Source organism: Schistocerca americana, chromosome 8 (assembly GCF_021461395.2).
Source record: "Schistocerca americana isolate TAMUIC-IGC-003095 chromosome 8, iqSchAmer2.1, whole genome shotgun sequence".
Taxonomy (NCBI): domain Eukaryota; kingdom Metazoa; phylum Arthropoda; class Insecta; order Orthoptera; family Acrididae; genus Schistocerca; species Schistocerca americana.
The window spans coordinates 252,478,651-252,504,954 of NC_060126.1; the positions used below are offsets into that span (position 1 = coordinate 252,478,651).

Sequence of the window (26,304 nt, forward strand, 5' to 3'; positions counted from 1 at the left end):
TGTACCAGCAGGTTTCACTAAGATGACAAATCTGTACACAAAAATTCTATTAAATCTAGAACTGGAATATGCTGATCCCGACAAAGCAACGTTCAGCCTAGTGACGTAATACACAACTAAAAGTTCAGAACTACAAGAAACAACTCACTCCTAACCGGTCCACTGTAGACTATGAAGGTTTAGAAGACTTGCGATTATGCAGACTAAAAAACAAACACAACCTCCAGAATGTCCACATGTTAGCAATACGATTAACACTTCTACAGGCTGACAAAATTTGTTACTGTACAACTGAATAAAGAGTATCTTACTACGGGCAACAAAACCTACCAACAGATGCGCAAGAATTATGTGACCTAACGAGAAAGGTAGGTACGCGCTGCTCTGAGGAACTAAACGACAATAAAAATATATAAACATCTCGTACACGCACCTGGAAGACTTCTATTTTACCACACCAAGACAATGTCACCGTATGTCTTTACGAATGTCGATTATGAAAACAATTCAACTTAATGCTGAAAGAAAGAGACTACACTAATGCCCAGTAAAATTGCTACACCACGAAGATGACGTGCTACAGACGCGAAATTTAACCAACAGGAAGATGATGCTGTGTTATGCAAATGATTAGCTTTTCAGAGCATTTACACAAGGTTGGCGCCGGTGGTGACACCTACAACGTACTGACATGAGGAAAGTTTCCAACCGACTTCTCATACACAAACAGCAGCTGACCGGCGTTGCCTGGTGAAACGTTGTTGTGATGCCTCGTGTCAGGAGGAGAAATGCGTACCATCACGTATCCGACTTTGATAAAGGTCGGATTGTAGCCGATCGCGATTGCGGTTTATCGTATCGCAACACTGCTGCTCGCGTTGGTCGAGATCCAATGACTGTTAGCAGACAATGGAATCGGTGGGTTCAGGAGGGTAATACAGAACGCCGTGCTGGATCCCAACGGCCTCGTATCACTAGCAGTCGAGATGACAAGCATCTTATCCGCATGGCTGTAACGGATCGTGCAGCCACGTCTCGATCCCTTAATCAACAGATTGGGACGTTTGCAAGACAACAACCATCTGCACGAACACTTCGACGACGTTTGCAGCAGCATGGACTATCAGCTCGGAGACCATGGCTGCGGTTACCGTTGACGCTGCATCAGGCAGGAGCGCCTGCGATAGTGTACTGAACGACGAACCTGGGTGCACGAATTGCAAAACGTCATTTTTTCGGATGAATCCAGGTTCTGTTTACAGCATCATGATGGTCGCATCCGTGTTTGGCGACATCGCGGTGAATGCACATTGGAAGCGTGTATTCGTCATCGCCTTACTGGCGTATCACCCTGCGTGATGGTATGGGGTTCCATTGGGTACACGTCTTGGTCACCTCTTGTTCGCATTGATGGCACCTTGAACAGTGGAGCTTACATTTCAGATGTGTTACGACCCGTGGCTCTACCCTTCATTCGATCCCTGCGAAACCCTACATTTCAGCAGGATAATGCACGACCGCATGTTGCAGGTCCTGTACGGGCCTTACTGGATACAGAAAATGTTCGACTGCTGCCCTGGCCAGCACATTCTCCAGATCTCTCACCAACTGAAAACGTCTGGTCAATGGTGGCCGAGCGACTGGTTCGTCACAATACGCCAGTCACTACTCTTGATGAATTTTGGTATCGTGTTGAAGCTGCATGGGCAGCTGTACCTGTACACGCCATCCAAGCTCGGTTTGACTCCATGCCTAGGCGTATCAAGGCCGTTATTACGGTCAGAGGTGGTTGTTCTGGGTACTGATTTCTCAGGATCTATGCACCCAGATTGCGTGAAAATGTAATCACATGTCAGTTCTAGTATAATATATTCGTCCAATGAATACCAGTTTATCATCTGCATTTCTTCTTGTAGCAATTTTAATGGCCAGTAGTGTAGTAAGCGAGGATTTTACAGACATTGCCGGTCAAACTCGGTGCGGACGTAATTTGCCTCCAAGAAACGTATCCCACGGACGGCGACTCACGAATAATAACACTTACGGTAAACAAATGCCAATGACTGCCACAATAACACTCAATAAAAATATCGCAGTAACAAAAATAAGTCAACACTGCGGCAAGCACATAGCATCAATAGAACTCACATGACGACGTATCACATGGGTCATAGCCACTCCCTATGCACAGAACACCAACAAAATAGAAACAAATGTGCAATGCATTAGAAACACTGCACAATATGCAGAAGCCATTTAGTGTGCGCAGACATTAACGCACCCCGAAGCTATCGACAATAAAGGAAGAATGGTAAACGATACACTACATGAACGGACTCTACATATTCTTAAGAGGAAAGGACAGTCACCAACTTTCAAGGAAAGCGTGGCAAGTGACATGTTGGGTCGCCTCGTACTGAATGAAAACAATGGTGGGGATACAGTTTTGTTCTTGAAAATCTTGAAACACGAGTTTCATAAGGAGGTCCTTATACTGTACATATATCACTGTAAATATAACATGTCCGCGAGGTGTCATTCGTCAAAGAAAATCGGGCCGGGAATGAGGGAGCTTGTGATACGACACTACAGTCACACAAACTGAGTGCAGTGGAGGTTCCTGTACACCATGTGGTGGAGTAGAGCCCCATATCCGACAGGTCTGTACATTCACGGCACCGTGCAGAATAAAATGTGCCACGTACGTCCAAAGAACATTCCCCAGTCACATGTCATCCATTTCTATGCGTCCCAAAAAACGAAGGGCAGGGTCACAGCGTTGTAGTTATCTTGGGACTTGCTGTACATTCTGGGTCTTGTAGGAATGCGAGCGTCAAGTGCGCCGCAAAATCTTTTGAACTATTGACGAGGGGAGAGAAAATTCATGTGATAGAGCTCGAACACTGGCTGCAGAATTTCAAACATGTGCTGCACAGTCGTCTATAGCTGCAGCAACTTCATGAACAACTGCGGTGGGAACGGGCCGCCTCCCAGTCCCTGCTGCACTACCTAATTCACCTGTCTAATGTATCACCTGTTTCTTAAAATTTCTTAATCGTATTTTTTAGCAAATTTATTGACATGTGGCCTCTTTGCAATCGTTTGTATCGGCGATATTCCTGCAGTGCAGAGCTACTATTCCTGCCGTTCTAATAAAACAATTTTATCAACAGTTCACGGTCTTACGTCTCAACAGTTATTGGGTCTCGTATGAAAAACTTCAACATTCTTCACCATTTAGATTCACAGGCACTTCACAAAAGAAATCAACACCGTTGCCAAGTGTCAAAACAGTGTACTGACGTAAAAACCATTTTACATTCTGACTGCTCACAGCGACGTATTTCCACCTGGTGGCAAAAATGGAACTATTATTGTTTCAGCATACTCCACGAGCGCAGTGGTTAATGAGCATACCTATGACGTTTCAACGTCCTGCGATGTATAAAGCCCCCAATATAGCACGCAGAACTCCTTCACTTTAATTAAAACCATTCGACATCTTTTATAAAATGACCACTAAGAGTGTTTCCTAAGTGATTTTTACTGCAGCCTTGTACGTGACCGTAGAGATCACGCTAGTCAGACACCCCAATGTGCTCGTCAGTAAACCTAGAAGCTCACTAACTATACTTTAGCCCTGTAATTGCCCCTTCCGTTTAATATGGCCCGTCCCCGACTGTTCGTCCGCACCTATAGTAGTACCGGAAGTAACCTGAACGAACGCACTTCTACCAACTCCGAATTACTCGCCCCTCATCGAGACACGCTAACTGGCTCCATCTCTTACATGTTGTGTCGGTTCAAATGGTTCAAATGGCTCTAAGCACTATGGGACTTAACATCTGAGGTCATCAGTCCCCTAGACTTAGGACTATTTAAACTTAAATAACCTAAGGACACAACACACTTCCATGCCCAAGGTAGGATTCGAACCTGCGACCGTAGCAGCCACGTCGTTCCGGACGGAAGAGCCTAGAACCGCTCGGCCACAGCGGCCGGGTTGTTGTGTCGGACGATGTCACTGAAGGCCATCGATGTTTTTCACGAAGCACTTGTTCGTCATTTTCAGCCGGGTTCTGATAAATGTTAGTGGAAGATCTCAGAATCGCATTAATTGCTGTTTGAAACACAACTGCGCAAGCGCCAAGCAACTGTCCTTAGCTTCGTCTCCTAACAGCACACTGTTGGTAAACAACGAAAAGTGAGATGGACCACCGAAGTCGAAGTTACAAAGTAGTCACTTATTATTCCTCTCCTCTTGTCTGTTCCCGTAGTCTATAACACTTTAGCACCATGAGAGAACCGAAGCTTTCCTGGACTGTAAACTGTGTCTTTGTTAATTACGCTCTCATGCGACCCCCAGAACTCCCAGATGGAGGAAGCAGCAAGTGTGATCAAAATGGGACTTGCGGCTGTTACATGGAACGTCACAGACACATTTGTCTCTGAATAGTTGATGGCACATCCACATATACTTTCCCCGTTGAATTAGGACATGTTTCACCATTCATCCATTATTGTCATTATCTGGTGGCCCTAAAGTTCATCATAGGCAAAACCACCCCTTCCTTCCGTCTCCTGGATTCTACCTTACCGTCCCATTAACCTCACCCCCACCCTCAAGTACCTTGGCGTCACCGTCAACCGCTGCCTTTCCTGGAACCCCCCCCCCCCCCATCTCTGGACAGTCCCAGCCAAGGCACAAACCCGTCTCCATCTCCTGAAACTCCTCTCTGGCCAAACATTGTGTCTGGACCCTCCACGATCCTCCAAAGTTCCTCATCCACCCCATTCTTTGTTATGCCCACCCTGCCTGGATATCCGTCCCTCCCACCTGCTACAAGTCCCTTCAAATCCTCGAACGCCATGTCCTCCTCGTCGCCTATTGCATCCATCTCCTCTCCCCCATGCGGATCCTTTATGATTTGATCCCTTTCCTGCACCTCCTCCTTTTCCTCAAACGGATATGGTTCCTCTCCACCTCCCGCAAGCTTTATCCACCCCACCTGCTTGTCTCTCCCATCCTCTCCCACCCCATCCTGCTGCTGCGCCTATACTCTTGCATCCCATCTGTTCTCCATCTTCACGCTCTCCACACCCTTGCCCAAGGTTTCTTCTGCCAACTCCCCATTCTTGAAGATGTCCTCGTTCCATCCATACACTCCTCCTATCAGCTCTTATCCTCCCTTTCCTACTTTCCCCCCTTTGCCTTCAGGGCTCCCTCCCTCCTTCCTCACCTTCCTTTCTCCCTCCCCCCTCCTCTCTCCCAGTTCTCCCCCTTCCTCCCTCCCCCTCCCCAGGCTTCCACACCCAACTCTGCCCTCTCCCTTCCCCTCTCCCTTCTCCTCACCCTTCCTTTCTTGGCTTCTTCCCCCCTCTCCTTCCCCCCTGCCCATCTCCTGCACCCAGTGGCAGCCCCCCCCCCCCACCCATCGCCCCAGTGTGTTCACTGTGCCAAAGATCATCACCAATGCGCTACAGTGCTCTTTTCGTCTAATGTGTCAGTGTTCTTCTTCAGTGTGCTCCTTCGTTTGCGTGTGAAACTCCTTGTCTACGTTTGTGTGCACTGTTGAACTTACTTGTACAACCAGTGAGTTCTGTGAACGCCTTCGTTTCATTTCTCATGTATGTGTCCTGTTTTTACCACTCATGTATGTCTGTTTTTTCTGTCTCCTTGTTTACTGTCTGTTTTTCTGTGACCAAAGAGCGGCGTAGATAGGCCGCTGCTGGCTTAGCTGTTGTAAGGTATTAAAATAACAATAAAGAAAAAATATATACTTTTCTCTAAGCCATTCCTGTTGGGGTAATTTGACGCACAGGGCCGAGTGCGTCATTTTACCCCCATTCGGTTTCACAATAATAAAAGTAGGTAGCTAAATGAAATACGTTAAAGTATATTTAACGAAAGTGAAAATAACGTAGTGCATATTTTTATATGAACGGGTTCGTCTGTTCAGATGCTGAGGACGTACATCAATAAAACAGAGAGAGCTTCTTGGACGGCGGTTGCATTAAGAAATACCGTCACTGCAATTCATAATGGAATTTCCGTTAGACATAACGCCATCCAGCATGAGATACCAGAGGCAAATATCTGTGCATAGTATGTGGTGCATTTGACAAAGATCGCGAGAAATGGTACTGGTGTGTTTTTTGTGCTTTTGGTGTCATTCTAAATGCAGTGAGTGGGAGAGACCTGAAGACTGTAGCTGTGATTCCTCTCTGAAGAAGCGTTATTTATTTTACAGATGTGCAAGAGACCAATTGCCGAGTAAGCTTATATTCGAGTCTTCTTCATTTTTGTCACTATTTTATAAGAGAACTGTTATTATTGTTTTGTATCTATTTCAAAATTACTTAAGCTGATATTTTCGATGTTTTTCTTTTTTCAACTACGTTGTTCAGTCTCTTGTTTAATAAACATAATATTCAATATTTTTTATTATAAGATGTGTGGAATTAAATACCTTGTACCATTCCTTGCCCCAATTTACCCCACATACTCGCAATGCAATGATGCCACAGTTATCAGTCTTTTCCTAAAACGTGTAGCTGTATATTTATGGAGTTAATATACGTTACAGCCAACACGTGTGGCTAATGCTGTACAAAAAGGGAGCCTCTAGGTATTACAAAACAAATTTTGTGGTCAAAATGCCTTAGGGGCGCCAAATTCCCAATTTTCCCCGCTTTACTAAGTTGGGTAGTGCGTATTAACGTACTCAAAATTTTTGCCCGAATTTTAGTATTTTTCCGTTCTGAGAGCTAATGTTGGAAAATAGTAATAAATAAATCCATACATATTATAAAATTGCATGTGTGTGTGTGTGTGTGTGTGTGTGTGTGTGTGTATTTATAACTTCTTCACTCCTAACTTCATTCATGACGTATTTCGCTGACAAATCAGCACATGCCACTGAATGTACCTACAATAATATGTCACTGTACAAGACACAGCACAGTGCCATTATCACTGACCAGGTGACTCTCCACCATGTGGGGAGCCTTCCGCTCAACGTTACTATTCATTAAAGCGTGCTGTTTACATTGATTTTCGGATCTAATGGGAATTTGGTCTCACCCTACATATTTCTATACGTTTTTTATATCTCCGAGGTAAGTTTCTACACAAATCACCAACCTTATGTTTGATCTGTTAAGATAAGCAACCTCTGGCCCATCATGCATTAACCTGGAGCACAAATTTATGTTCATTTATTTGTGCCTGTGTGTGTGTGTGTGTGTGTGAGTGTGTGTGTGTTGTGGGATGAATACGAGAGTTGTGCTTGGACGGGATCTTAGCCAGGCACTTAAACGTGATTTGTAGAGTATCCATGTAGATGAAGAGATAACATCCCAGTAAATCAGTATAAGCATAGTTGGATTGTCTATTAGTCATTCCTTAAATTAATTGATTGAGACATATTTCATGCAAATGAGCATGAGGCTCGCTTTCGATCAAATAATTCAAAAGGAATGTTTAGCTGAAGCTCGAATGTGTATCATTCAGTTGCACCCAGCGACCTCTTCGGTTTCCGTTACAGCAGTAATGGTAAAGACGAAAATTGGTTAATGACGGATGGGGAATGTGCCTGTTGAGTAGGAATTCAGAGGGATTTGGCCACTGTCCATAGTCATCTGGGAGCTGTGTTGTCCATGATTGGCAGGCTACAGACAGTATTCATGGGCTGCTATTGCGTTGGCGAACCTGAGACGAATGCTTTGACTCCTCTGTGGCCTGGGAGCTCTGATGCAACAGCGCCTTCCGATTCGCGCGTCCCTGCCGGTCTACAATCACTTCATGAACGGAGAGAATCTCTAGGGAGAAGATGAAAGTGTGTACCGGCTGTACGGCTGTCCGGCCGCGCAGTAAAACAATTAGGAGATAATGTAGCTGAGCCACCACAGGACGCCTCGAATGTTGCGAAGAGGACAGATTACCTTAAAAGGCCTCAAGAAGCGCAAACTTTGGGATTGCTTGTTGGGGGAGCTCCAACGTTAGACGGGTGAGAGAGCCCCTTAAGGAAACAACACGGTCGGGCAAGAAGGCCAGAGTCTACCCAGTTTTCATGCTCGGAGGTCACGTCTAAATGCGAAGGAGGCTCTGCCGGCAGCGATTGAGCGACTGGGTAATCTCGTCTGCAGAACAAGGCTCATGTCGCCATGACTGACGCCATCCACCTGTGTTCAGAGGCCATCCTCGATTCCTACAGGCGACTAGCTCCTTTGATGAAGACAGCTACCATTGCTCAAGAGGTTGAAGCAGCATCGTTTCCAGAACAGAGTGAGAGACTTAAACCAATGGCTCAGATGATTCTGTGCCGAATTTGGATGCGGCTTTCTCGACCTTCGCTAACGGGCGCAAAATTGTAGAATCCTTTTTAATAGGGCAGTAGTGCAGTAGACAGCTACTAATGTAGCAGAGCACATGTGGCGTGGTGGTGTGCACATCTTGGTTTTTTATGATAGAGAAATTCCTCCACAGGCCCTAAAAGATACGTTCTGATCTCAGACACGGAAGGGTACTACACCACTTAAGAAAGAGAGTAACATTCATCGTGGCGTATCGGAGAACGAAAATGTTAATATCTAAATCAACATCTACGTGATTACTCTGCTATTCACAATAAAGTGCTTGGGATAGGGTTCAATGAACCGCATTCAGGCTGTCTCTCTACCGCTCCACTCTTGAACGGCGCGCGGGGAAAAACGAGCCCTTAAATTTTTCTGTGCGACCCCTGATATTTCTTATTTTATCGTGATGATCATTTCTTTCTGTGTAGGTGAGTGCCAACAATGTTTTCGCTATCGGGGGAGAAAACTGGTGGTTCAATTTCATGATAAGATCCCGTCGGAACCAAAAACGCCTATGTTTTAATGATTGCCACTCCAATTCACGTGTCATGTCTGTGGCACTATCTTCCCTATTTCGCGACAATACAGAACGAGCTGTCCTTATTTGTACTTTTTCTATGTCATCCGTCAGTCCCACACCACACAGCACTACTCCAGAATAGGGCGGCGTCCATGGAAAGGTCGCAGAACTAGTCTCTATTATAAATAGTAACATAACTGAAACTATGTGAGACTTGAGTTTCTGTCGGTGTATACATCGCTCAAATAACTTACGGAGATTCCGACGAATGACGTCGTCGACAACGGCCGATATTTCGACAGGTGAACACCCTCTCATTTTCAAGGCAAACCTGCACCAAGTAAGCGGTGTGCAAGTGAATTTAAAACCTCGGTTTGCAGAGCAATTCCGAAAGCTAGACACACACACACGCACACACACACACACACACACACACACACACGCTGCAACCATTAGCGTCACCATGCAACCGAAGATGACCGGCGCTAAAGGTTATCGACACTGCAAATTACTAAATAAGGTATGAAGTAAGGAGGATAATTCTGTCCCTCTGTCTTTTTTATATATAAGAGAGAGAGCAGGTTTACACATAGATCTGAAGGAAAAACATCCATCTCTAGATACGAGGTAAGTTGCTAATTTAAACTCATCTGCTTCCATAATAACCTACACCTGTAGGTGCAAGTGCATGTCAGAATCCACCCTGTTCTTATATTCCATAGTGCAACCGGTGCTAAAACAGGCATCTGGGTGTTCTGCCATCCAATTCCAGCAATTGGGGTGGTGTTACTGAAGGAAAGCTTGAGATTATGTTAGTAAGTAACACAGTAAATAAAGATAGAGCATCTTGCTTAAATTCTGCATGGAATCCTTCTCTCTCCTTTGCCAAAAAGCAGAGAAACAGAGTTAATGCCACCTCACCCGTTGTTTAGTAATTTTCATTACAAATAATTCAAGCGTCGGTCATCTTTAGTTGCATGGTGGCGCTTGTATTTACGGTACACTATATATATATATATATATATATATATATATATACTCCTGGAAATGGAAAAAGAACACATTGACACCGGTGTGTCAGACCCACCATACTTGCTCCGGACACTGCGAGAGGGCTGTACAAGCAATGATCACACGCACGGCACAGCGGACACACCAGGAACCGCGGTGTTGGCCGTCGAATGGCGCTAGCTGCGCAGCATTTGTGCACCGCCGCCGTCAGTGTCAGCCAGTTTGCCGTGGCATACAGAGCTCCATCGCAGTCTTTAACACTGGTAGCATGCCGCGACAGCGTGGACGTGAACCGTATGTGCAGTTGACGGACTTTGAGCGAGGGCGTATAGTGGACATGCGGGAGGCCGGGTGGACGTACCGCCGAATTGCTCAACACGTGGGGCGTGAGGTCTCCACAGTACATCGATGTTGTCGCCAGTGGTCGGCGGAAGGTGCACGTGCCCGTCGACCTGGGACCGGACCGCAGCGACGCACGGATGCACGCCAAGACCGTAGGATCCTACGCAGTGCCGTAGGGGACCGCACCGCCACTTCCCAGCAAATTAGGGACACTGTTGCTCCTGGGGTATCGGCGAGGACCATTCGCAACCGTCTCCATGAAGCTGGGCTACGGTCCCGCACACCGTTAGGCCGTCTTCCGCTCACGCCCCAACATCGTGCAGCCCGCCTCCAGTGGTGTCGCGACAGGCGTGAATGGAGGGACGAATGGAGACGTGTCGCCTTCAGCGATGAGAGTCGCTTCTGCCTTGGTGCCAATGATGGTCGTATGCGTGTTTGGCGCAGTGCAGGTGAGCGCCACAATCAGGACTGCATACGACCGAGGCACACAGGGCCAACACCCGGCATCATGGCGTGGGGAGCGATCTCCTACACTGGCCGTACACCACTGGTGATCGTCGAGGGGACACTGAATAGTGCACGGTACATCCAAACCGTCATCGAACCCATCGTTCTACCATTCCTAGACCGGCAAGGGAACTTGCTGTTCCAACAGGACAATGCACGTCCGCATGTATCCCGTGCCACCCAACGTGCTCTAGAAGGTGTAAGTCAACTATCCTGGCCAGCAAGATTTCCGGATCTGTCCCCCATTGAGCATGTTTGGGACTGGATGAAGCGTCGTCTCACGCGGTCTGCACGTCCAGCACGAACGCTGGTCCAACTGAGGCGCCAGGTGGAAATGGCATGGCAAGCCGTTCCACAAGACTACATCCAGCATCTCTACGATCGTCTCCATGGGAGAATAGCAGCCTGCATTGCTGCGAAAGGTGGATATACACTGTACTAGTGCCGACATTGTGCATGCTCTGTTGCCTGTGTCTATGTGCCTGTGGTTCTGTCAGTGTGATCATGTGATGTATCTGACCCCAGGAATGTGTCAATAAAGTTTCCCCTTCCTGGGACAATGAATTCACGGTGTTCTTATTTCAATTTCCAGGAGTGCATATATATATATATATATATATATATATATATATATATATATATATATATATATATGCAGGGTGTTACAAAAAGGTACGGCCAAACTTTCAGGAAACATTCCTCACACACAAATAAAGAAAAGATGTTATGTGGACATGTGTCCGGAAACGCTTAATTTCCATGTTAGAGCTCATTTTAGTTTCGTCAGTATGTACTGTACTTACTCGATTCAACGCCAGTTGGCCCAATTGAAGGAAGGTAATGTTGACTTCGGTGCTTGTGTGCTTGTGTTGACATGCGACTCATTGCTCTACGATTCTAGCATCAAGCACATCAGTACGTAGCATCAACAGGTTAGTGTTCATCGCGAACGTGGTTTTGCAGTCAGTGCAATGTTTACAAATGCGGAGTTGGCAGATGCCCATTTGGTGTATGGATTAGAGCGGGGCTATAGCCGTGGCGCGATACGTTTGTATCGAGAAAGATTTCCAGAACGAAGGTGTCCCGACAGGAAGACGTTCGAAGCAATTGATCGGCGTCTTAGGGAGCACGGAACATTCCAGCCTATCACTCGCGACTGGGGAAGACCTAGAACGACGAGGACACCTGCAATGGACGAGGCAATTCTTCTTGCAGTTGACGATAACCCTAATGTCAGCGTCAGAGAAGTTGCTGCTGTACAAGGTAACGTTGACCACGTCACTGTATGGAGAGTGCTACGGGAAAACCAGTTGTTTGCGTACCATGTACAGCGTGTGCAGGCACTATGAGCAGCTGATTGGCCTCCACAGGTACACTTTGCGAATGGTTCATCCAACAATGTGTCAATCCTTATTTCCGTGCAAATGTTCTCTTTACGGATGAGGCTTCATTCCAACGTGATCAAATTGCAAATTTTCACAATCAACATGTGTGCAATCACGTCATCAACACACATTTTCTGTGAACGTTTGGGCAGGCATTGTTGGTGATGTCTTGATTGGGCCCCATGTTCTTCCACCTACCCTCAATGGAGCATGTTATCATGAATTCATACGGGATAATCTACCTGTGCTGCTAGAACATGTGCCTTTACAAGTACGACACAACATGTGGTTCATGGACGATGGAGCTCCTGCACATTTCAGTCGGAGTGTTCGCACGCTTCTCAACAACAGATTCGGTGCCGATGGATTGGTAGAGGCGGACCAATTCCATGGCCTCCACGCTCTCCTGACCTCAACCCTCTTGACTTTCATTTATGGGGGCATTTGAAAGCTCTTGTCTACGCAACCCCGGTACCAAATAAAGAGACTCTTCGTGCTCGCATTGTGGAGGGCTGTGATACAATACGCCATTCTCCAGGACTGCATCAGCGCATCAGGAATTCCATGCGACGGAGGGTAGATGCATGTATCCTCGCTAACGGAGGACATTTTGAACGTTTCCTGTAACAAAGTGATTGAAGTCACGCTGGTACGTTCTGTTGCTGTGTGTTTCCATTCCATGATTAATGTGATTTGAAGAGAAGTAATAAAATGAGCTCTAACATGGAAAGTTAGCGTTTCCGGACACATGACCACATAACATATTTTCTTTCTTTGTGAGTGAGGTATGTTTGCTGAAAGTTTGGCCGTACCTTTTTGTAACAACCTGTATATATATTACTGGCCATTGAAACTGCTACACCAGGAAGACATGCAGATGATAAACAAGTATTCATTGGACAAATATTACACTAGAACCGACATGTGATTACATTTTCACGCAATTTGGGTGCATAGATCCTGAGAAATCAGTATCCAGAACAACCACCTCTGGCCGTAATAACGGCCTTGATACGCCTGGGCATTGAGTCAAACAGAGCTTGGATGGCCTGTACAGGTACAGCTGCCCATGCAGTTTCAACACGATACCACAGTTCATCAAGAGTAGTGACTGGCGTATTGTGACGAGCCAGTCGCTCAGCCACCATTGACCAGACATTTTCAGGTGGTGAGAGATCTGGGGAATGTGCTGGCAAGGGCAACAGTCAAATATTTTCTGTATCCAGTAAGGCCCGTACAGGACCTGCAACATGCGGTCGTGCATTATCCTGCTGAAATGTAGGGTGTCGCAGGGATCGAATGAAGGGTAGAGCCACGGGTCGTAACACATCTGAAACGTAACGTTCACTGTTCAAAGTGCCGTCAATGCGAACAAGAGGTGACCGAGACGTGTAACCAATTGCACTCCATACCATCATAAGATGCCTGTCATCTCGACTGCTAGCGATACGAGGCCGTTGGGATCCAGCACGGCGTTCCGTATTACCCTCCTGAACCCACCGATTCCATATTCCGCTAACAGTCATTGGATCCCGACCAACGCGAACAGCAGTGTTGCGATACGATAAACCGCAATCGCGATAGGCTACAATCCGGCCTTTATCAAAGTCGAAACCGTGATGGTACGCATTCCTCCTCCTTACCAGAGTCATCACAACAACGTTTCACCAAGCAATGCCGGTCAACTGCTGTTTGTGTATGAGAAATCAGTTGGAAACTTTTCTCATGTCAGCAAGTTGTAGGTGTCACCACCGGCGCCAAACTTGTGCGAATGCCTGAAAAGCTAATCATTTGCATATCACAGCATCTTCTTCCTGTCGGCTAAATTTCGCGTCTGTTGCACGTCATTTTCGTGGCATAGCGATTTTAATAGGTGCTAGTGTGTTAGTGTGTGTGTGTGTGTGTGTGTGTGTGTGTGTGTGTGTGTGTGTGTGTGTGAGTGTGTGTGTGTGTGTTTGTGTAGCCACCTGGAATTTCTCTGCAAAAATTCACTTACATGGTAGTTACTTGGTGCAGTTTTGTTTTCAAAATGAGAGGTTGGTTAGCTATCGAAATGACGGCGATTATCGACGACGTCACGCTGCTGCATTCCCGTACGTTACTCGAACGGTGACTGGCACTAGATGCTAATACTCGGTCCAGTCATATTAATGTGACCACTACCTATGTTGGACTTACAGATGGCTGGTCGCAGCACTGACAGTGGAGGATATATAAAGGATGTCTCGACGCGGAAAACTGTGCAGTCGTTGTCGTAATGCATAAACGGAGCGATTTATCTATTGTCCTAAAGGGTATGATCATTGGCTTCCGGCCCAAGGATGGAACTATTTCCGAATTGATTATGTTTGTAAGCTATTCGCGTGCCGCCGTGGTTGGAGTATACCATGCATGGCAAAACGGCGCTATCCAAAACCAGCGCAGAGGCAACGGACAATACGGACAATTGATGACAGGTGTGAACGACGGCTGCGGTGATGTGTACGGGCGAATAGATGTGCAATTGCGGAGTAACTGACCGGCCAGGTGAACCAAGGTGTTGAGAAGAGTCTCTGCCGGCCGGTGTGGCCGAGCGGTTCTAGGCGCTTCAGTCTGGAACCGCGCGACCGCTACGATCGCAGGTTCGAATTCTGCCTCGGGCATGGCTATTTGTTATGTCCTTGGGTTAGTTAGGTTTAAGTAGTTCTCAGTTCTAGGGGACTGATGACCTCAGATGTTAAGTCCCATAGTGCTCAGAGCCATTTGAACCAAGAGTGTCTCGTCAACCACAATTCAGCAAACGTAGCTACGTATGGGCCTCGCAGCAGATGCCTGGTTCCTGTACCCACACTGCTGTTCATCGGTGACAGATTGCCCTTTGCTGAAAAATCATGTTTTATGCTCCGTCAGACATGGCCATTGCCGTGTATTGCGCGAAACATCTGAAAGCAAACGCCCTGTAACCAGGAGGGGGTTGTGGTCTGGCGAAGGCTTTCGCGCCATTCCCTGTGTTATATCATCATTCTGGAAGGCGCAATGGATTACCACACGTACGCATCTACCTCTGAGAACAATGTCTACCCCTACATGCAGTTTTTTTTTCCTCGACACGATGGCATCTAGCGGCAGGACAATGCAACATGTCACACAGCTCGCAGTATACGTGCGTAGTTCGAAGAGCACCTGGATGAGTTTATCGTACTTCCCTGGCCATCTGATTTAAACCTATTCGAGAATCTGTAGGATCACCTCGATCGGGATGTTGGCGCCATGGAGCCTCAACCATGGAACCTAACGCGGATGTCTACGGCACTGGACTCGGCATGGCACCACATCCCAGTCGGAACCTTCCAGAACATCACTGACTCTCTTCCTGCACGACTCAAGCTGCAGTATGTGGTTATTCAGGCTTTGGACAGGTGATCACATTAATGTGAGTAGACAGTGCAACAGCGAACTTCTAAAGTCAGACTGGAACATATATCGCAAAGGCGTTTTTACAGTCGATGTTCAAATGTGTGTGAAATCATATGGGACTTAACTGCTAAGGTCATCAGGCCCTAAGCTTACACACAACTTAACCTAAATTATCCTAAGGACAAACACACACACCTTTGCCCGAGGGAGGACTCGAACCTCCGCCGGGATCAGCCGAACAGTCCATGACTGCAGCGTCTGAGACCGCTCGGCTAATCCCGCGCGGCATTTACAGTCGTAAAAAGTACGATATTATCTAATGCGGTTAATACAGATTGCAAATGTTAAATATAAGTGGCGTTCAAAAAGAAACGAGCGGAAGTCTTGAATGCGCAACCTGATGACAGGAGGGTAATATCGTGGCGTGTGTAAGGAGGTGTAGTTCCAACCAGAGCGTGGAAGTTCACAGACCGTCGCTAGAGGGCATGCGTGCACGTCACGTGACTATACAGAGCTAGCAGCATCATGCATCAATCGTCCAATGCTACCAGTCTGACGTTCTTCTTTGACCAAGATGGCCACCTTCTGCTTCACTTCCTGCAGCATGGAACAACAGTGAATGCCCAGCGCTACTCGCAAATCTTGACCATCCTTCGTCAAGCGATCAAGTCAAAACGACCAGGCAATCTTACCCATGGGATCATTCTCTCCACGACACTTCAAAGCCTCATACAGCTAACACAGTCGCGGCACTCCTGAAGATGTTCAAATGGATCTCGACCACCCTCCTTACAGTCCAGACCTTTCTCCTTCTTATTACGCCATTTTTGGTCCCCTTAAAAAGTCTATGAGGGGCAAACGATTCACCTCGGACGCCGACATCCAGCTGGACATGCGGAACTGGTTAACATCGCAGCCCCGGGAATTTTATGACACAGCCATTCACCGCCTTGTCACACAGTGGGACCAGTGTCTCAACAGCCAGGGTCAATACTTCTAACATGCAGGTAATGGTTTCTGTAATTATGCCTCTGTTTCTTTTCTTTTTGAACGTCCTTTATAGTTTGTGTGAAAGTAAGTTTTAAAGGTGGATCAAAAGTGATCATCGAATGTTTCCGTAGATCTCTGCCTCAGGAGCAGTAGTGGAGGATATTTGAGGGGAAATTTGGAGGATATTACGCGTACAGGAATTTCGTGTGGCTCAACGGCATGGTGCAAGTCTTTCAATCGGACATCACTTCGGTGACTTACGTGACCCTAACCAACCACAGTTATCCAAATGGGGAACACGACCTACAGTTTAACGTAAAGATCGAACCGTTCCTGGAGAATGTTGACGTCGTTGATAAATCAAAGTAGGGTTAAAGCCAGTTTGAACAAAACTGTCGGCGACGTGGATTCGATCCACGTGCTTTACTCCTGTATCACCAAGCTCAAGATTTCCTGATTATGTCACAGTGTTAGGTGGGGATTTAACTTACCAAGTATAGACTACAAGCCTCAAGTGATTAACGCATGTGGTAGGGAAAGAGAATCATGTAAGGTTTTTCTAAATGCCTAATCGGAAAATTGACTCGAGCAGTTACTCAAAGAACCGACTTTTGAAGGCAACATACCAGATCATCTGATTACCATATGGCTCGAACTTTACCCCTCAGCATAGATCAGGGAATCAGTGATCATAAGGCCGTTACAGCATCACTGACTACGGCTCTAAATCTATACATACCATACAAATGTATGTATGTATCCATGTTCCTAATCTCCTTCTAAGATAGTGGGCCGATTTCAACCAAACTTTCTACACATATTACATACTATTCTGAAAGTAATATTGCGAAGGTAAGAACCACCAGCCTCCTATTGGGGTGGGAATGATAACGTGGAGAGAGAACGGAGGAAGGAGGAGGTAGACAGACGGAGAGGATGAAGGAGGTGATAGATATTGGGGAGGAGGAGATAGAGAGAGAGGGAAGGAAAATCGGTGAAGGGAAGAGAAGGACAGAGAGAGGGGGGAAAGAGGTGATGGACGGTTAAGAAAGTGAAAGAGATGGAGAGAGAGGGGGGGAGAGGGGGGGGGAGGAAATTTAGTGACAAAGAGGGAAGGAAAAAATGAACAGGGAGACATGGAGAAGGAAATGGATGAGGAGATAGACAGTGAGAGAGGAGAGGTGGAGGTGGATTTAGAGAGGGGGAGGAGAAGATGGGCAGAGAGGGAGTGAAAGGGAGTGAAGCAGATGAACAGAGAGAGGGTCAGGAGGACGTGAGCTAATAGAGGAAGAAATAGTTTGCTGGGTAATCAGCTAGAAGTAATATAAGGAAAGATAGGAAGATACTTTCCCTTGGATTGAGAAGAAACCGATTACATATTGCGTGAGTGGTCATCATGAAAATTTCATCTCCGGCACTGGCGATGTTCAGCGCCAATGGATAAAGTTCAAGGGTAGTGTACAATGCCCTTTAGAAATATACGTGCCGAGAAAATTGTGAGGAACGGAGAAGACACGCCGTTGTTCAACAGCCACGTTATAATTGGTTCAAATGGCTCTGAGCACTATGCGACTTAACTTCTGAGGTCATCAGTCGCCTAGAACTTAGAACTAATTAAACCTAACTAACCTAAGGACATCACACACATCCATGCCCGAGGCAGGATTCGAACCTGCGACCGTAGCGGTCACGCGGTTCCAGACTGAAGCGCCTTTAACCGCACGGCCACGCCACGTTATAAAACTGCAACGAAAGTAAAGAGAGCACTGCAAAGTTAAACGTAGCCGACACTTCACAGACAAACAAAAAACTGAACGGAGCTGAAATTAGTGTAAGGAGAGCCATTCATAGAGCGTTCAGCGAAATCGAAAGTCAGTCTACCAACTTGGTAGAAAAACCTGTGAAGGTTTGGTTTTATGTTCAATCAGAAGACAGATCGAAGCATACTATCCTGATCCTCCGTAACCGTAATGACATCGAAACGGTGAATGACGCACAGAAGGTCGAAAGACTAAACTCCATTTGCCAAAAGTATTTCGCTGAGGAAGATCGCACTATAGTTTAAATCGTCGCACGAACTTCAGCATGACAAATTTCGAAGTAAGTGACAATGATTATGAAAGCAACCGAAATCGCTCAATATAGGAAGGGGCACTGGAGCTGAATATTGGAAAATGGTGCGTAGATAGCAACACTCAAGTTAATGCTGTAGTTCGGCACTTCTGAAAGGCATCCTATACAACTGCGCGCAGGCACGTAATGGACAAAATAACAGCATACGGAACATCAGACGGTCTGTGTGATTGGATTGATAAGTTTCTTATAAACAGAATGCAGTGAGTCATTCTCAGCGGAGCGAAATCTTCAGACGTAGAAGTAACTTCGGTTGTACCCCGAGCGCGTATCGCTGGACCCTTACTGTTCACCATGTATATAAATGACCTAGTGGGTACTACCAGAAGTCCCATAAGGCTTCAAGGATGACACAGTGTATACAGGAAAGTCGCGACCCTAGAAAACTGTAGCAAAGTTCAGGAAAATCTACAGGGGATAGACTTTTTGTGGAGGAATTGCCAGTTGACCATCAACGTAAACGAATGTGACGTTTTGGGCACAGACAAACAGAAACCCATTATACTATGCTAACGCGATTGAAGAACAATCACTAGAAGAAACCAGATCCATAAAGTATCAGACAGCATGAGTAAGGAGAGCTTTAAAATGGAAGAATGATATGAAACGAATCGCAAGCAAGGCAGATGCCTGACAGTCATTGGAAGAATTCTGAGAAAGTTTAGTCCACCCGCAAAGGAGGTAGCTTGCAAAACCCTCTTTCGACCAGTACTTGAATATTGCTCGTCAGTCTGGCATCCATACCAGGTAGGATTGATAGGAAAAATAGAGGAAATAAAACGGAAAGAAGTGCGTCCAATTACAGGTCTATTTAGTGGCGCGAAAAAGTCACAGTGATGCTGAACCAACTCCATTCGCAGACGCTGCAGGAGAGGTGTCGTTTAGTGTTAAAGATCCGGGAGCGTACGTTCCTAGAAGAGTCAACCAATATATTGCTTCCTCTTGCATATACCTCCCGGAAAGACCACACGGAGGCTTACCAATAATCGCTCCTCTCGCGAACCATTCGCGACTGGAACAGAAAAGGAGGAAGAGAGACTGGGTACACAAAGTACCCTCCACCACATACCATATGGTGGTTTCGGAGTATAGATGTAGATGTAGAAGTAGCGAGATTCGCAGTTTTGATGATCTGCCAAATTTATTTTAACTTCGTTGCTGGATGGTTTCCTGTCCCCACAGTCGTCAGTTAATCCAAAGCAGGGTATTTCAAATGGTTCAAATGGCTCTGAGCACTATGGGACTCAACTGCTGAGGTCATTAGTCCCCTAGAACTTTGAACTAGTTAAACCTAACTAACCTAAGGACATCACAAACATCCATGCCCGAGGCAGGATTCGAACCTGCGACCGTAGCGGTCTTGCGGCTCCAGACTGCAGCGCCTTTAACCGCACGGCCACTTCGGCCGGCAGCAGGGTATTTGTTTGTGCTCCACCTGCCCAATATACTCCTAAACGAGTGGGAGAAGGCCACCTAAAACCAGACTCTAGTTGACCCGTGGACGAGGCCAGCGGTCACTAATCCGCCGCCGTGATTCGAACCAGCTGTGGCTCACCTCGCTATCCTGTAAGCTGCACCTTAAGCTATAGGAGCAGCTAATCCTGTCAAGTCATGTAGTCACAGCTACAAGGGTGGACAAAAATGTGGAAACGCCGCGAGATATGCGTACTTGAACATAATGATGATGATGTTTGGTTTGTGGGGCGCTCAACTGCGCGGTCTTCAGCACCCACACAAAGTCCCAATTTTAACACAGTGAAACGTCTCTGTGAAGTCGTTTCATAAGACACTTGTCGAATTCGGTACAACTTATTCACTTTACTACCCGATTTTAGCTCAATTCATGAACTCTTCCAGAAAGACGGAGCACTCAAATAAGGCCTATTGATATTATATGTGTGTTTTAACGCGGGGTTTCGGTTTTGTTTTGTGGGAAACGCTGAGTTGGTCATCGTATGCTGGGAGCAGACGATGTTGCTTCTCGTTTGAAGGAGAGCACAGGACAACCAACTTAGGTTTCCAGTGCCTGAACAGAGAGGTTTTGTTTTTGTGTGTGAGGTTGGTGACGGTGGGGCTACCCCTCTGGTAGCTTCCGCTGCACTAGGAGCTAGGTAATCTCGAAAGAGGCAGCGGTACTCTTGGTGAGTACGGATAGTAGCTCTTAAGGGTGGTTTCAGGTGATAGGAAGCAGGTTGAGTTAGGACTTCGTTATGTTTAACTGAAGCGTGTGAAGCGAGTTATTTTTCCGAATGTGCCATAATTATATTGCTTTAAATAGGCGATTTTTCGGTGTTTGAGTTAAAAGTGTGGAAGTTACTTTGTTCATTTTGAACGACGATGATGCAGAATTTCAAATGGTAAATCTGATTAGGAAAAGCTGGTTAGAATCACTTCAACAGTACGTGAGTGTAATACTGTGACGAAGTGAGTGTGATTTGTAATGATTTTAATCTTATATTTTGTGGAAGTTGCTTTCGTCATTTGTGTGTCGATTTTGTGCCACTTGTTTGGTAATCAATGACCCTTCTGGTCCACCACGACACCGCAGTAGGCTTTATTTTAACAGTTTGCTTGTTTAATGAGCTATAATTTCTGCGAGAATATGTGTTCTTTCGTGCGCTTTCTACAAAGCAGCACAACAGTTTGAGTCAGAGTGCACCACGTGCTTTAGTTCGGCCGTTTGCAAGCAGCAGACGCAGTTAGTATGTTGAATAATTATCGCACAACCTCGTGCATTGGTTAAACCTCTGTCCAGAATAGTACATGCGTAGTATCGTAATGCGAATCTCACTGAGATATTTTTATGGTATGAATGCAAAGGAGATGATAGCATCATTGTCTCCCACCCCCGTTTTTTGTATTTCTTCTTGCTGTAGTTAAATTGTGTTCTGTTACTTTCTCACGTAATTCTTACTTAAATATTTCTAGTCAGGCACCAGTTATGTGTAGTTAGGATGTGCAACCAAATACTTATATACAATAAATAATCTACGTGAAAAAAATTCTGTGGTGTTGATCTTACCCACTAACTCCGATTTCCAATCCTGAATTAATCAAGTTGCTTCATGCGCGACATTGGGTGCTATTTATCTGCCTACTTAAAGAAATTTGCATACTTGTAGTTAAATTATTAAAGTAATTACACTAATAATTTTCCAGCTCCGTTTTTTTAAATGGTTAGGAAGGGCTTGGGCTGGTGGCGACCCTGAATTTTTATCACTATTTGTGTGAGAGAAGCGACTAGAAATGCGATATAATGTATATGGCTCGATGAGAAACGTAGTAAAGATAGTAATACCTTACAACATCCCAATTTTTTTTTTACCCAATCCAATCTAGCCACTGTCAGGAATGATGATGATATGATGAGGACAACACAAACATCCTGTCCCCAGGCTGAGAAAATCCCCAACCCGGCCGGGAATCGCACCCGGGACCCCGTGATAAAGAGGTAGCAACGCTCGCCACTAGAACACAAGCTGCGGACTTTGAACATAGTAGTACAGTGTTGCCCAAGCCAGCACGTCGCGATGTCGTAGTTGACCACGAAAGGCACCTGTGCAATGTTCCCAATACGTTGCACCTGCCAGCCGTGGCGAGAAGTCTTCCGTGTAGTTACGAGCGCACTATGTTGGAGCCAAGTGAATTCAAAAATAGGCAGTCTTTTGTTGCGCGTATGGTAGTTGTTTCCGTAACAAAGATGACGAAGTGTTTGTGTTTCAAGAGGCACCGCATCGAAGGTTTACACTGTATACAGTGAAAGCGGATACACCTCGTCTGCTAAGTCACAACGAGGACGTAACTGTGTATTGACTGATGGTGACGGACAGTCATTGAAGTGAATTGTGACGAAAAATAAGAGACAACAGCTGAAAAGAAATTACAATGAAATGAACACCCTCAGTTGCTTACAGGCGTTGACATAGGTCAACGGGGACAGATGAAAATGTGTGCCCCGACCGGGACTCGAACCCGGGATCTCATGCTTACATGGCAGACGCTCTATCCGTCTGAGCCACCGAGGACACAGAGGATAATGCGACTGCCGGGATTTATCTCTGGAACGTCTCCCGCGAAACCCACATTCTCAACGTTTTGTCCCTCACTACATTCGTAGTGCCCCCGCCCATTTTACTCATTACTCGCGGCACGTTGCCGATTCCCGTAAGAGTTCGTATGTCAACGCCTGTAAGCAGCTGAGGGTGTTCATTTCATTGTAATTTCATTCTAACGAGCTGCATGGTCACCGATGGTATCTGTTCTTTCAGACATGTACGAAAGAACAGATACCATCTTAGTATACAAATATAGTTAAGGCTTACCGGCCACTTGACCATTTTCTTCTTCTGCGCGAATGCACAACCGTTGCCCGAACTCTTACGGGAATCGGCAACGCGCCGCGAGTAATGAGTATAATGGGCGGGGGCACTACGAATGTAGTGCGGGACAATACGTTAAGAATGTGGGTTTCGCGGGAGGCGTGCCAGAGATAAATCCCTGCAGTCGAGCTATGTGTCCTCTGTGGCTCACCGAGCGAGGTGGCGCAGTGATTAGCACACTGGACTCGCATTCGAAAGGACGACGGTTGAATCCCGCGTCCGATCATCCTGATTTAGGTTTTCCGTGATTTCCCTAAATCGCTTCAGGCAAATTTCTGGATGGTTCCTTTGAAAGGGCACCACCGAATTCCTTCCCCATCCTTCCCTAATCGTATGAGATCGATAACCTCGCTGTTTGGTCTCCTCCCCCAAACAACCAACCAACCAACCTCTGTGGCTCAGATGGATAGAGCGTCTGCCATGTAAGCAGGAGATCCCGGGTTCGAGTCCCGGTCGGGGGCACATTTTCATCTGTCCCCGTTGACGTATGTCAACGCCTGTAAGCAGCTAACGGTGTTCATTTCATTGTAATTTCATTCTAACGAGCTGCATGGTCACCGATGGTATCTGTTCTTTCGGACATGTCTGAAAGAACAGCTACCATCTTAGTATATAAGCAGCTGAAAAGGTCACTAACTGAACGCCGCACTTGCGAGCATTGTCAGCACCAAAACAACACGAAGGGATCTACATAAGCTGGGAATTGCAGGGCGAGCTCGAACTCTTAAATCACTCATGGTGACGCAAACGCCCATAACGGAAAAACGTGGTGCCGAAGCTATAAAACCTGGACTGTGATGCAGTGGGAGAAGGTCATTTGGTCAGGCGAATCTTGTTCAACAGCACTTCCAATTTCTGGCCTAATTTACATCCCAAGACTGATACAAATGGTTCTGAGCACTACGGGACTTAACATCGGAGGCCATCAGTCCCCTAGAACTTAGAACTAGTTAAACCTAACTAACCTAAGGACAGCACACACATCCATGCCCGAGGCAGGATTCGAACCTGCGACCGTAGGAGTCGAGCAGTTCCAGACTGAAGCGCTGAGAACAGCTCGGCCACCCCGGCCAGCACAAGACTGTTACACGGCGGGGTTTCGGTGATGATACGGGCGGTCTTATCCTGGTATTCCGTGGGCCCTATGGTTACTCTGCATAGTCGAATTACTGCCATTGTTTATGTGACTGTTGTGGCTGATTAGGTCTTTTCCATGTTTCAGTGTTTGCTCCCCAATGGTGATGCTGTGTTCCGAGACGACAAGAACCCCGTTCGCACAGCTTCACAGCTTGCATCGTTCAGGACTGGTTTTGAGAACACGAGGACGAATTGTTGTATCCCCTGTTGCCATCATAATCACCAGACCTCAATACTACTAAGCCTTTGTGGTCCACTTTGCAAAGGAAGGTGTGTGACCACTACCCACTTTTAACCTCTTTACCTGAGAAAGCCTTTATTTTGCGGGAGGGATGGTATAAGATGACGTTCAGAACCCTAAAGCATCTGTATTTAAGCATTCGAGACGATTGGAAGGTGTTTTGAATGCCAACAGGTTTCACGCACCGTACTGTTTCCATATTTTTGTCAACCCCACTATGTACCGTACTGTAGCTAACCGTAGCGTAAATGTAACGATAGATAAACGTACTTTTCAGTTTGCTATATATAAATGGAATGTAAGTTACCGAATGTACCATATGAGGTGTAGTACATGGCACATTCTATTGATCATATGTTCGCGTTTTAGGGAACAGGAGACCTTTTCCTGAAAGCCTGGCGGACTGCCGAACTGTCCACGGATTTCCCTGTGACGCACATCGAGATTACTGATCGTGCTGACCACTCTGTAACACAACCTTAAGACATCTGAGGTGAACAACTTGGCTGAGTGGCCCCACAGGTGTTTATGCAGTCCTGTGCGTTCCATTCTCTGAAACGCCGTAGTCTTGCAGGCGTTCCCACCTGACTTGTTTGCCGAACAGCTTTTCTGGAATTTTTCGCGGCCGCTAAACTGGCCGTCAAGTTTTTCCCGTACGCAGCGTCACCCAGTAACTCAGCTGAACGCGAAGGTATTTGCATACCGCGGGAAAAGAGGATGCATCGCGCTTTTCGTCGTGCAGTGGTGCAATGTAACATTCTACAATGTTGGAAAAATTCTCCGATATACTCGCTGTATACCACTGCATAATCTTTTATTTCAATTCTGAACGTAAAGGTCAGGTCAGTTTGAGGTCCTCATAATGTTTAATCAGCAAGTAAGCGAGCCTTCGCGAATACAGATTCCCAAATCTACAAATTTTGTGGATGTACTTGTCTTTTTGGTTTTTGAAAAACTGACGTATTGTCAGCTGGAAGCATGCGACCTTTTCAAATGTTTGCATAATGATTTATTACGTCTCTATCGCATTAATATATCTATTAAAATATCCACATCACAGGTTTTGGTGAATATCCGCCATCTTCAGATGTGACAAAATCCACCACCAATCTTCATACTGATACATAACAAAATGGCCCATCTCCTCGAACCCCTCTCTATCGATCCCCTCCTCCCTCTCTGTCATCTCCATCTCACTCTCTGTCCATCTCCTTCCCTCCTGACTGTATCTTCCTCCTACTCTCTCTGTCCATCTCTTCTTCCCCTTCTCTGTCCATCTCCTCCTCTCCCCTCTCTGTCCATTTCCGCTCCCTCCTATCTCTGTTCAAATCCCCCTCCCCCTAACTGTGTCCACTCCTTCTCTTTCCACGTTATCACCTCAAACCCTGTAGTGGTTGCTGATTATTGTCCCACAGTACTTCTTTCCAGCATATAAGTACCATGTGTACCAAATTCTATTGAATCTGTTTTATGTGTTTAGGAGGTACATTTCACTCGTGCCTTTCCCGCTTATACACATATCACACATATTTCACATACTTTACACGTATTTGCACGCATTGTACACATATCACACATATTTCACATACTTCCCACATATTTGTACACGTTGTTTACCTGTGTCTCCAGTGAATTTCACCCTGCAGTTTCGTTTTCATGCAGCTCATCACTTATGAAATATCTCCTGAACTATGTGTCATAGAGTGATATAATTGCGTAAATACGTTCAGCAGCATTTGTGGATATTGTATGCGAAATGTTTCGTGAATACAGTTGATAGGAAAGAAAAAAATTCAAACTTCCTTCCTCATGTGACCGTTTTACTGCACGATCAGCGAAAATGTATTAATCAATAAACTTTTTTTCATCATTTTGTGAGGTTTGTCAGGGAGAAAAAGTTTCGTA

General features: G+C 46.0%; 2 non-coding genes across 2 annotated transcripts; one reads left to right on the forward strand and one right to left on the reverse strand.

The window, feature by feature from the left end:
* Positions 1 to 22,593: 22,593 nt before the first annotated feature.
* On the reverse strand, positions 22,594 to 22,667 carry Trnat-ugu. Its single transcript has one exon. It is a non-coding gene; the product is annotated as a tRNA-Thr (tRNA).
* A 741-nt stretch (positions 22,668 to 23,408) lies between these two features.
* Positions 23,409 to 23,483, forward strand: Trnat-ugu. Its single transcript has one exon. It is a non-coding gene; the product is annotated as a tRNA-Thr (tRNA).
* The last annotated feature ends 2,821 nt before the right edge of the window (positions 23,484 to 26,304 follow it).